The sequence below is a fragment of the Anomalospiza imberbis genome, chromosome 16 (genome assembly GCF_031753505.1).
Source record: "Anomalospiza imberbis isolate Cuckoo-Finch-1a 21T00152 chromosome 16, ASM3175350v1, whole genome shotgun sequence".
NCBI lineage: Eukaryota > Metazoa > Chordata > Aves > Passeriformes > Viduidae > Anomalospiza > Anomalospiza imberbis.
In genome coordinates this window covers 2,831,143-2,840,956 of record NC_089696.1, presented here as the reverse complement: position 1 = coordinate 2,840,956, position 9,814 = coordinate 2,831,143, and the positions used below count along the sequence as shown (strand labels likewise).

Here is a 9,814-nt window from a genome sequence, read left to right as displayed (position 1 = left end):
TAAAGTAATATAATATCATGGGGATGGAACTGGATTCTGAATATAAACAAAGAGTATAAACAATGCAATGTATTAAAACTAGGAGGTAAAATTACCTTGTCAGAAAAAGGTAAGGACTTTCAAAAAAGACCTTTTTTGGTGTACATGAAAACCAAGAAGAAAAACCTGAAGAGGCCACTACATGAAACTGTGGAACTGTTAATCCTGCAAATACTAAATGTTTCCATAATATCCATCCCCTGATGGTGCTGAAAGCAGCCTATTTTAGGAGCAATCCAAAGCAGCTGCTGAAGGTGTTTCTGTCAACAGAATCAGATCATTTGCAAGCAGAAGTCACTGTGATTTTTCAAAAAGGACAATTAGGGAAATAAACACCCATCTTGCAGACTGAGTTCAACACCAGGCTGAGAAAGGGCTTATATGGGAATTGATGAATAAAGAGGGATAATAAAATTAAGCCAAATCAACACAGTTTATAAAAACCCAGACCTACATTCAGCTAATAACAAGAGCTCTCTGTGTCACCAGAGGTGTAATTCTTCTATAAACCACTAAAGGAGTATCAAGAGACAAAAATTATAAATCAAAATCCAACAAAATCAATACAAAGCATTTAAAATTATTAAAATGCAGCTAGCTAAGTTTCCAAATGCAGCTGCAAACAGCTGCCACTGAGCACTCACGTTTCTAGTGCCACCCCACAGAGATTAACTCTCTGCCTGTCCTGTTTTTCTGCTCTTTACCTTAGGAACTGAGTTGGGAGAGACCCCAACCACCAGGATCAAGCTGACAAGAAAGGGAACCACTGGACAGCCCATCATTCTTCCAAACCACAGTGTGACCTCGTCCAGGTGCCTGACTCCACTCCAGCGGGGATAACTGTGACCGTGCCCACCAGCTCTGCTATTCTGTAGATCAAGAATGGAGCTGTGATATTTGTGGCAAGAGGCTGAACTGAATAATGAATGAAAAAGTGAAAATAAAGAGAAGTAAGAACACTCCCATGTTAAACATTCAAGCTATTCCTTTCCAAGAAGGCAGTGTTATTCTGAAGTGCACATTCACTTGAAACAAGGGCAGTTCTTCTGGTTTTTCACCCAAAATCATGTCTTCTGATTTGTGCCTACGTTGAAGCCAAATATTAAGTGAAATTTAACAGACTATCTTGATTTCTCTAAAACAGGAGGATGCTCTCTTTGAAAAGGTGACCAAACTCATAATGGATTTCTTCAGGTGACCTGATACTGCATCTTTCACACTAACACTTCATTAATTCATAGCAATGAATAACTTGCTCTCTTCTCAGCTAAAATCCCACACAAGAGCTACACTGAGCCCCTCAACACTCTGCATCTAATGGAAATTGACCCAGTGGGAAAAGCACAGAGTCAAAAGAACTTGAGGTCCATTTGCTTCCAAATGTAAAGCTCATGGTAGCAATTTTTTGTGTTTCCAGTTTGCCTCTGACACAGTTTTACTGGTGTTCTAGTCCAAGCACCAAAATCAAAGGGCAAAGAATGGACCAGGGCAGGAAGAACAGTACTTCAAAGAGATGCAAAAGCCAAGCACATAAGGGCCTTTTTTTGTAGACAAAACCCAGTCTGTGATTGTTGAGAGTTCTTACAGAGCCAACAGACTGAGCAACACCCACTGTCACTGCCTTTAGGCTTTACTGGAGTCAAACTGGTTTAGCCCAGCTGTAATACTGGCTTTATCTAAAATCTGCCCAGTTGAAATAAACACCTGTGTGTCTGCAGGTTCAGGGACAAGGGCTGTCAGTAAAGCAGCTGGCACTGCCTCCCTTCAAGGCAGGCCCACATCACAGAATCACGGACTGGCTGGGGCTGGAAGACACCTTAAGGCTCATCCCATTCTCACCCCCTGCCATGGCAGGGACACCTTCCACTGTCCCAGGTCATTCCAAGCCCCGTCCAGCCTGGCCTTGGGCACTGCCAGGGATCCAGGGGCAGCCGCAGCTGCTCTGGGCACCCTGTGCCAGGGCCTCAGCACCCTCACAGGGAACAATTTCTCCTCAATATCCCAACTAACTCTGCCCTCGGGCGGGGTTCCATCTCCCCTCGTGCTGTGGCTCCAGGCTCTTGTCCAGAGTCCCTCTTCACCCTTCTGTATATGCTGTTCTGCGTGCCCCTGAGCCTGGAAACAACAGATAAAATCCACGTTGCTTCACGAAGCAGCAACAAACGGAGCAGAATTGCCTTCCCTGGTAACCCTGCTAGAAAGAAGCCTGCTTTGAAGCTGGACCCGTTAAACGCTTCCAACGAATGCGACGGGCTGTCAGCGGAACGGCTGCTGGGAACCGTCCCCTCACCTCCTTACCCTGAACAGCTCTGCCTCTGCTTGGTGCCCGAACTCCCGCCTTTGCTGCCAGCACCGAGCATGGAGCTTCATGCTTCAGCACCGTCTGTGCCCGGGCTGAGCTCCGGCCGGGCCCGAGGATGGAGCTTCGTGCTCCAGCACCGTCTGTGCCCGGGCTGAGCTCCGGCCGGGCCCGAGGATGGAGCTTCATGCTCCAGCACCGTCTGTGCCCGGGCTGAGCTCCGGCCGGGCCCGAGGATGGAGCTTCGTGCTCCAGCACCGTCTGTGCCCGGGCTGAGCTCCGGCCGGGCCCGAGGATGGAGCTTCGTGCTCCAGCACCGTCTGTGCCCGGGCTGAGCTCCGGCCGGGCCCGAGGATGGAGCTTCGTGCTCCAGCACCGTCTGTGCCCGGGCTGAGCTCCGGCCGGGCCCGAGGATGGAGCTTCGTGCTCCAGCACCGTCTGTGCCCGGGCTGAGCTCCGGCCGGGCCCGAGGGCCGCGGCCTGGGCTCCCCTCAGCCCCACACGGGGACGGCCCCGTGCGCCCCGCGGATGACGCGATGCGTGACGTCACCGTGCTGACGCCATACCAGTGACGTGACGCTTGTGATGAGGCCAGCCCCGGGTCCAACGCCACCCCCTCCCCGCCACCAGGTGGCGCCGCGTCGCGCTGGAAGCACCGGCGTCATGACGTCACTCATCCCGCCGGCCCGCCGCCGTTGGGAGCGCTTCCCTCCCGCTCGCCGGCCCCAGCCCGGGCAGGGCCCTGCCGCCCACCCACCTGTCCGCGCCCCGGGCTGGCGGCCCTGCCCGCGCCCCACCGCCGGGCGGGGAGCCCCGGTGCACGGCGCCAGTCGCGTCGCTCGGCTCGCTGCGGGCGCGGTGCGCACGCGCAGGCCCAGCCGGCGGGACGTTGACAGGGCCCTCACGCTGCCCGCGCATGCGCACGGCCTTCCCGCCATCGGCTGCCGGTGACCGTCCCCGCCCGCCCCCGCCGTCCGTTCCCCTCATGGGGCCGGGCAGCTCCTCCCGTCCCGTCAGCGGGCCGAGCGGTCCCGGGCGCCGCCTCTGCTCGCCCCAGGAGAACAGCCTGAGCCTCTCTCCGCCGGGGCGGCGGCGTCTACTGAGGCGAACCTAGCACGAAGCGGGCGGGCCACCACGGCCCGCCTCACGGCCCCCGCGAGCCGTGCCCCGGCCGCGGTGGGACGGAGTAAAGAACAGCTCGGTCGGCCGTGGCACCGCCTGGCCCTGAGGTGAACGGTGAGAGCACCGCCGAAAGAGGAGAGCGTCTGGTGCAGCAGGGCTCGTCTGTATTTTTAAGGAGTTCCAATATATAGAAATCAAATCTATCTGTAAAAATATAAATTTTAAGTCGGGAGAGGAGTACACACCACTCGCTTGTGAGCACGGAATTACCATTTAAAATCACTCGTTTCCACCTTAAAGCCTCAGGCGCACTTGTGCTGGCTGTGCAGCTGGAGCCCATTACAATTGTAATGTTTTGGGGTTCTAATCAATGCTGTTGTTATAAACGCCAATCACTCGTTTTAAAAATTTATAAAAGTTTACTAAAAATAAAATAGAAAAAAAAATTAATACAAGTATCGTAATAAAGATTAAACAATTAGAGTTAGGACAATTAAAGAGACAATAACAGCAAAAAGTTACAGCCCGGGCTGGGTACCTCTCTCTGGACAAAAGTGAGCCAGGAGAAGGACCCCGATAAAAGAGAATTCCCTCCTTAAGAGGGGTAACCTGTTGCATACACAAAGCACTTCATGAATATGCATATATTTATTTAAAACAAGAAGTTCGTCCGGTACTTGTTGAGGAATTCCTGTTAATCCCAGGCGCCTTGAAGTCTAAGTCGAGTTTGGAGAAGTTCGGTTTCTTGTTGATAAAGAAAGCCATAAATTCCTTTCCTCTGGAAGATTTAGGGGTTTTTTGTAATTGTTATCTCTGTGTGAAGAATTTCTTGATTATCTTCTCCTTCTCTTGAGCAAAAAGAATACCACACACACCTATTTTCTATTTTAACTACTAAAGCTTAATTTCAATTACAAAACTACATTTACTATATTATTAAAATGTTACTACAGCATAACTTTCCAACCTAGCATAATACATATAGTAAATATCTGCGTAGAGCCATATAATCTGCATTTTTCACAGCTGTGCTGCTCAAGTGGAAATTGATGGAAACACTGAAATTTCACGGTGAGCAGTGACATAACTCAAGCTTTTCTGCCAAAAGCGCATTGCCCTTTTTTTTTTTGGTACTTTTTTCTGCCTGGAGTTGAGCAGGAAAACAAGTGCTCTTCTCACTACATTTTGCTCTGGCTCAGGATCCTCAGTGAGTATCACCTTGGAGTCAGGCTCAACAGTAATTTCCTCCAAATCATTAGCTAATTGTGGCCAGAGGTTTGCAGGTGTAGAATCACCTGAGATGGGTGGGAGGGTTCATATGCTGGATCTGCATTTTGAATGCATGTTTGAAATCACAATTTCAATGGTGAAATCCAAACTCCTTTCTCAGTGCTTGGTCTGGCTGTGGCAAGGACCAAAATCACTCCTGAGCAGCACTTCATAACAGGCCAAGAGGCAGAGGAAAGAGGTTTGATGGTACACAGAACATGCTGGAGCTTTGAAAACACCAAGACAGGCCCTTCTCTAATAACTACAAATCAGTTCCAGTGGTGAGCAATGTGATGTCTCCTTTACACATAACATTGTCCCGTAATTACATCTCACTCCATAATTTGACATCACCAAAAGAACCCGAGGCTGTTACGGCATTGCCTGTTTGGAAACCCTAAGAAAAAAAAATCAACTAGAACTTTTAGAATGAAATAAGCTCTTGAAACACTGTGAGTTTTCACTTCCAGCAAAGCAATTTAATTTTTAATCAGTTCAAACCATTTTAGCCGGAAACCCTTGAATTTTAATCAAAGCATGGTTATTTTGGCAGACCTGAGGGGTGTATTTTCTGCAGTGAACCTCCCCTGTCAGTGCAAAACTGATGAGAAGAAATCCTTTGGTTTGTGTCTTTCAACACTTCTGCTGGTTTATTCGAGTTCTTGCTCAACTTGCTGCACTGATGGGAATTAGGAGCCCTCAGAAGAAAGTCCTGCAAGAACTTGCAAGTGCCCATTGCACAAACAGACTGAAAATACTCCAGTTCTGAACCAAGACGCGGGAACTACACCAAGGCACAAGAACATCTCGTTGCACAATGCCCTAAACTGAACTCAGAAGCAGATGAATATTTCCAGTGAAGATGCATCCAAAAGCACTGGCACTTAATGGTCCATCCTGGCTATCAAAAGGGCATCAATTTCACAGGACATTTCAAGGTCATTCTTAAAGGCAACAAGGACGTGGTCCTCTGATCACTGTTTGTAGCCAACATCAGCTGGAGGATGCAGCAGCAGTGACAGGTGCAGCGAGGAGAAGCAGCCCTCCCCAAATCAGGCTGCTCATCTGATTTGCACTCCCAATTTTTCAATAATTCACTTTTCCTCCCCGCCCAGGGAACTGCTCTGTATCAGATACGGCTCAGGGCTCCAGAATGACAATTTTGGCTTAATTTGACGTGTACTCACCCCTGCATTACAGGGGTGTAGATGGAGGCAGGTCCCTGAAACAGCAGCACTGTGAGAGGCAGGATATTTACTGTCACACTGGGCCTTTGGGTTGTCTCTGCAGAAAATGACGACTATGGGACTTGTGAACATTATTGCTGACATGAGCAGGTTTTCAAAATGACTGCTAGAATTCGCTGTGCAATGGGATTTGTAGGAAATATTGTTATCTACATATCTATGAGTACACAAATTACATATTATGCAGAATGTACATATTCATCCCCAGTGTGCTGCAGTCAGCATTGCTCAAAATTTTTGTTTCACTTTCTGCTCAGTATAAGAGCAGATCCCCTGCTTTCTGTTAAGACTTGTAACACTGGTGGCTCTTTGGCATCTTCAGATTAACTTTTTTAAGCTTTTCATAAAACGTGATTCAGTTCAGGTCAGCATTGATCAGACAAGCAGCCACTGAGGCCAGTTCCAATGAGGAAGGTTTGGGTTTGTATCCATTTATTGTGTTACTCTCCCTTCTGGATGACAGAGCTCAGCATAAACTCAGCACAGAGACTTGAAAGGGCCAAACAAAGAAAAAAGCAGCATTTTCCTGAAGAGCAGCTTGGTTTGTTTTCCTCTCGAGTGTGAATTTTGGGATGGTACAGGCCACTGTATCCATCTCCTCTTGTAAGCCTGCCAGGAAAACAAGCATATTTCCATTCAGTAACTCACATGGCACAAGTTTGAGTGGTATAAACCAAAATTCATCTGGTTCTCCTGGGAAGTGAAATGAATGATCATTTCCAAGAAGAATCACCATCATTCAGCCAGGGCACTGGGCGTTAAAGAATCTCTAAACGTTTAAAATACAGTTCCCATCTAAAAACACTCATCCCCGTCCTTTGATTTCCTGAAGCATGTTGCAAGATAACTTTGAACACGTTTTTTAAAATACCTGCTGAACTACTTGGGGCAGAACAAGTCCAGGGATTGAGAAGCAAAGCTGCAGCTGAATCTCCCTCTGCCTCCTGCCACAGCTCTGACTTCCTGGGTTTCAAAGGATTTAATGTGGCACAGTTCCGTGAAGGACTGGTTTATTGATCTAGTTCTGGACTGGGTTTTAACCCCAGTTATCCCAGTTATTCCTCGTTTACTTGGGCTGCAGAAGGAGAACAAGCTCTGCTTGGCTCCTCAGTCTGCTTCTGGATTAACTGACCCCAAATCCCCTGCAGATCCTATCATGACCTTTGGAATAACATTGGATGGATGTTTAATGGACAACTCATTACAATACCTTTTGCCATGTGGATTTTAAAGGATGAGGAAACTACTTCTTTCCCTATTTTTTTATCTTTTCTGCTGCTGTAAATAGATTTAACAATGAGACCATCAAGAGTCTTTACAAATTTAAGTACTTACTGAAGCTTTTGCTCCCTGTGCTCCTGCCAGTTCTTCCATTTCAGCCAGGACTTAATGGCAGGCTTTACTTATTCCCACTTGTTTGCACGTCAAACCAGTTCCAGGAGGGATGTGATGGGAAGGATTTTGTGATTTTAGATTAAAATCTTGCTGGAAGTAGCTCCAGCACCAAGGAACACTGCTTATCCTGGGAGAATGAGGAAATGAGTGTCTAGGCAGAGAAAATCCTCTCCTGGCCTGGGCTGCATTGAACCATAGCATCAGCCATGGAGTGCCCCCGGGAAGATGCAGGTGAAGTGTAAGGAGGGAGGTAATAGAGAAACAAAAGATGATTCTGAGAACAGAGGGAGAACAACTGACCTTTTTTTCTTTTTTTTTTTTTTTTTTTTTTTTTTTTTCCTGGAAGAAAACCTTCCTGCTGATGAAAGAGAGGAAAACCCATATTTCACACACTCCAGAAGCATCAGGAGGTGAGCAGTCCTGGGCAGAGAGCAAGACAGATTTTAGCATCCTTTTCTTCCCAAACAATAGAGGAGAAAACCAGCTGGAAAGGACTTAGTACAGGATAATTCCAATAAGCAGCCAAGCTTCCACTGATTCTCTGAAATACCAGGAATTTTTGAACCCAGGAGTTCCTGGGAAACAACATGGTTTCAATAGGTAAGGTTTGGGCAGACCTAGAACTGCCCTGGGAACAACTTTCAACTGAGCAGGGTGTTGGGCAGAGCCTCTTGAAGGTGCTGTAAGTTTGTGTTTACTGCCTCATCCAAATCCAGCAGGTACTTTTTTTCATGCCTCCGGATCCTGGAGGGGTCTGTTTCAGTTAGTGCTGGGGTTCTGGAGTCCTGTACTGTGTCCTCAGTGCAGATTGACTGTGTCCTTTAAGGAAATCCATTTAAGCTCCATGCAGACCTTATCTGTACAGTAAGAGTAATTCTGACTCATTTCACAACAAGAGCGGGAGGATTAATTAATAACTGCAGAAGTGCTAAACATTATTAATGGCTCCCAAGTTTTCTTCTCTTGGAAACAGTGGCCATTTCTTCCCATAATGTTTTAAACAGTTGCTGTCAAGGAGTTTAGAGTGCAGATTCCTGGCTTGTGGTTTGTCCATAAATCACAGACTTGGAGCCTACCCAAGACACTCTGGATGGTCTCAGCAGGAAATCTGGACAAGAGAAAACTGTTCTCAGTCTGGCCCCCTGAACCACTTTATGGCCAGTCCAGTTTCAACGTCCCATGCCAGACGTGAGAGGGATTCTGTCCAAGTTTGAAAGCACGAAGTCTCCAGAATGTCCTTTCAAACTGGATTTCACTCCCCATTAAATATTTTCCATCTTCTGCCCTGGAGAATATAGGTTTGACTTCACAGCTGATGAGCCTGGGCAGGGCAGGAGAGGAAGCCATGCTGTTTATCACCAATGGCTTTTCAGCACACAAAGTTTAACTTGTAGTGAAAAATGAACAAGCCCCCCACAAAACCCCAGGAACCTAATACAAGATAAGGTCAGGCAGCTGTAAATAAGATCCCAGGAAAAAAAATCAAGTCCAGTAGATCAATTTTCTGCACAAAGCAGCATTGCTTACAGGAAGCTATTTACCAAAGAGACTCTGTTGCCTTTTCAGACAAGGAATCATTATCCAGACACCAGCTTTAGAGCAACTTGCCTGTGTTCCTATAAGCACTTCCGTTTGTGTTCATCAACATGATGCCAGACATCCACCTTTTCCCACTAGGATCTGCTCTGTTAGCCAGGAATGTCATCCTCAGACACCAGCATTCCCTGCAGGTGTTTGCTAAATAAAAGGGAAAGCTGAGTCCCAGAGGTGAGGATCCAGTGGCTCAGACAAAGCAGCGATAGAACGTGTGAGATTTGGTCCAAAGCACCCTCCTGATCCTGCTGCTGTGGCTCCTTCCTGCATCCCAGGACCATCATCATCTCTCACCACGTTTGATGGGCACAGGGACACAGGGTAGGTGTGCACTCCAGTAACAGATATCTTATTTGACATTTTAGTCACAAATCCCTCATGGCAAAAAAATGAGCACCTGAAGGGCTGCTGGGATTCCTGGAGGATTCACAGGATGGGGAGGTTAAAGGTGTGTCAGGCAGTTCTTGGCCAGCTCCAAGCATGCTCTGCTTCTCAGTGCAGCAAAAGTTACAAACCAGCATCCAGCCTCAGCTCATTGTATCAACACTCCTATTTTTAGGTACTTTGTCAGGTGTGCAGCTTGCAGGATACCACACTCACCTGCTGTGCTGCTCGCAGCACAAATCACCAAAGCTTTTAATTGCTTCAGTCTGTGTTGCAATCACAGAATCATTTGGGTTGGAAAAGATCCTCAAGTCCAACCATTAATGTAGCACTAGCCCATGCCCCACGTGCCACCTCCACATGTCTTTTGAATCTCTCCAGGGATGGTGACTCTACCACTGCCCTGGGCAGCTGTGCCAGTGCCTGACCACACTTCCAGTGAAGAATTTTTCCCAATACCTGATCT

The 9,814-nt window shown here is 47.5% G+C and overlaps 1 long non-coding RNA gene across 1 annotated transcript; it reads left to right on the top strand.

Annotated features, from left to right (window-relative positions):
• The first annotated feature begins 7,723 nt into the window (after positions 1-7,723).
• Positions 7,724-9,135, top strand: LOC137483486 (uncharacterized). The gene is made up of 2 exons (XR_011004487.1): positions 7,724-7,781; positions 8,938-9,135. It is a non-coding gene; the product is annotated as an uncharacterized lncRNA (long non-coding RNA).
• The last annotated feature ends 679 nt before the right edge of the window (positions 9,136-9,814 follow it).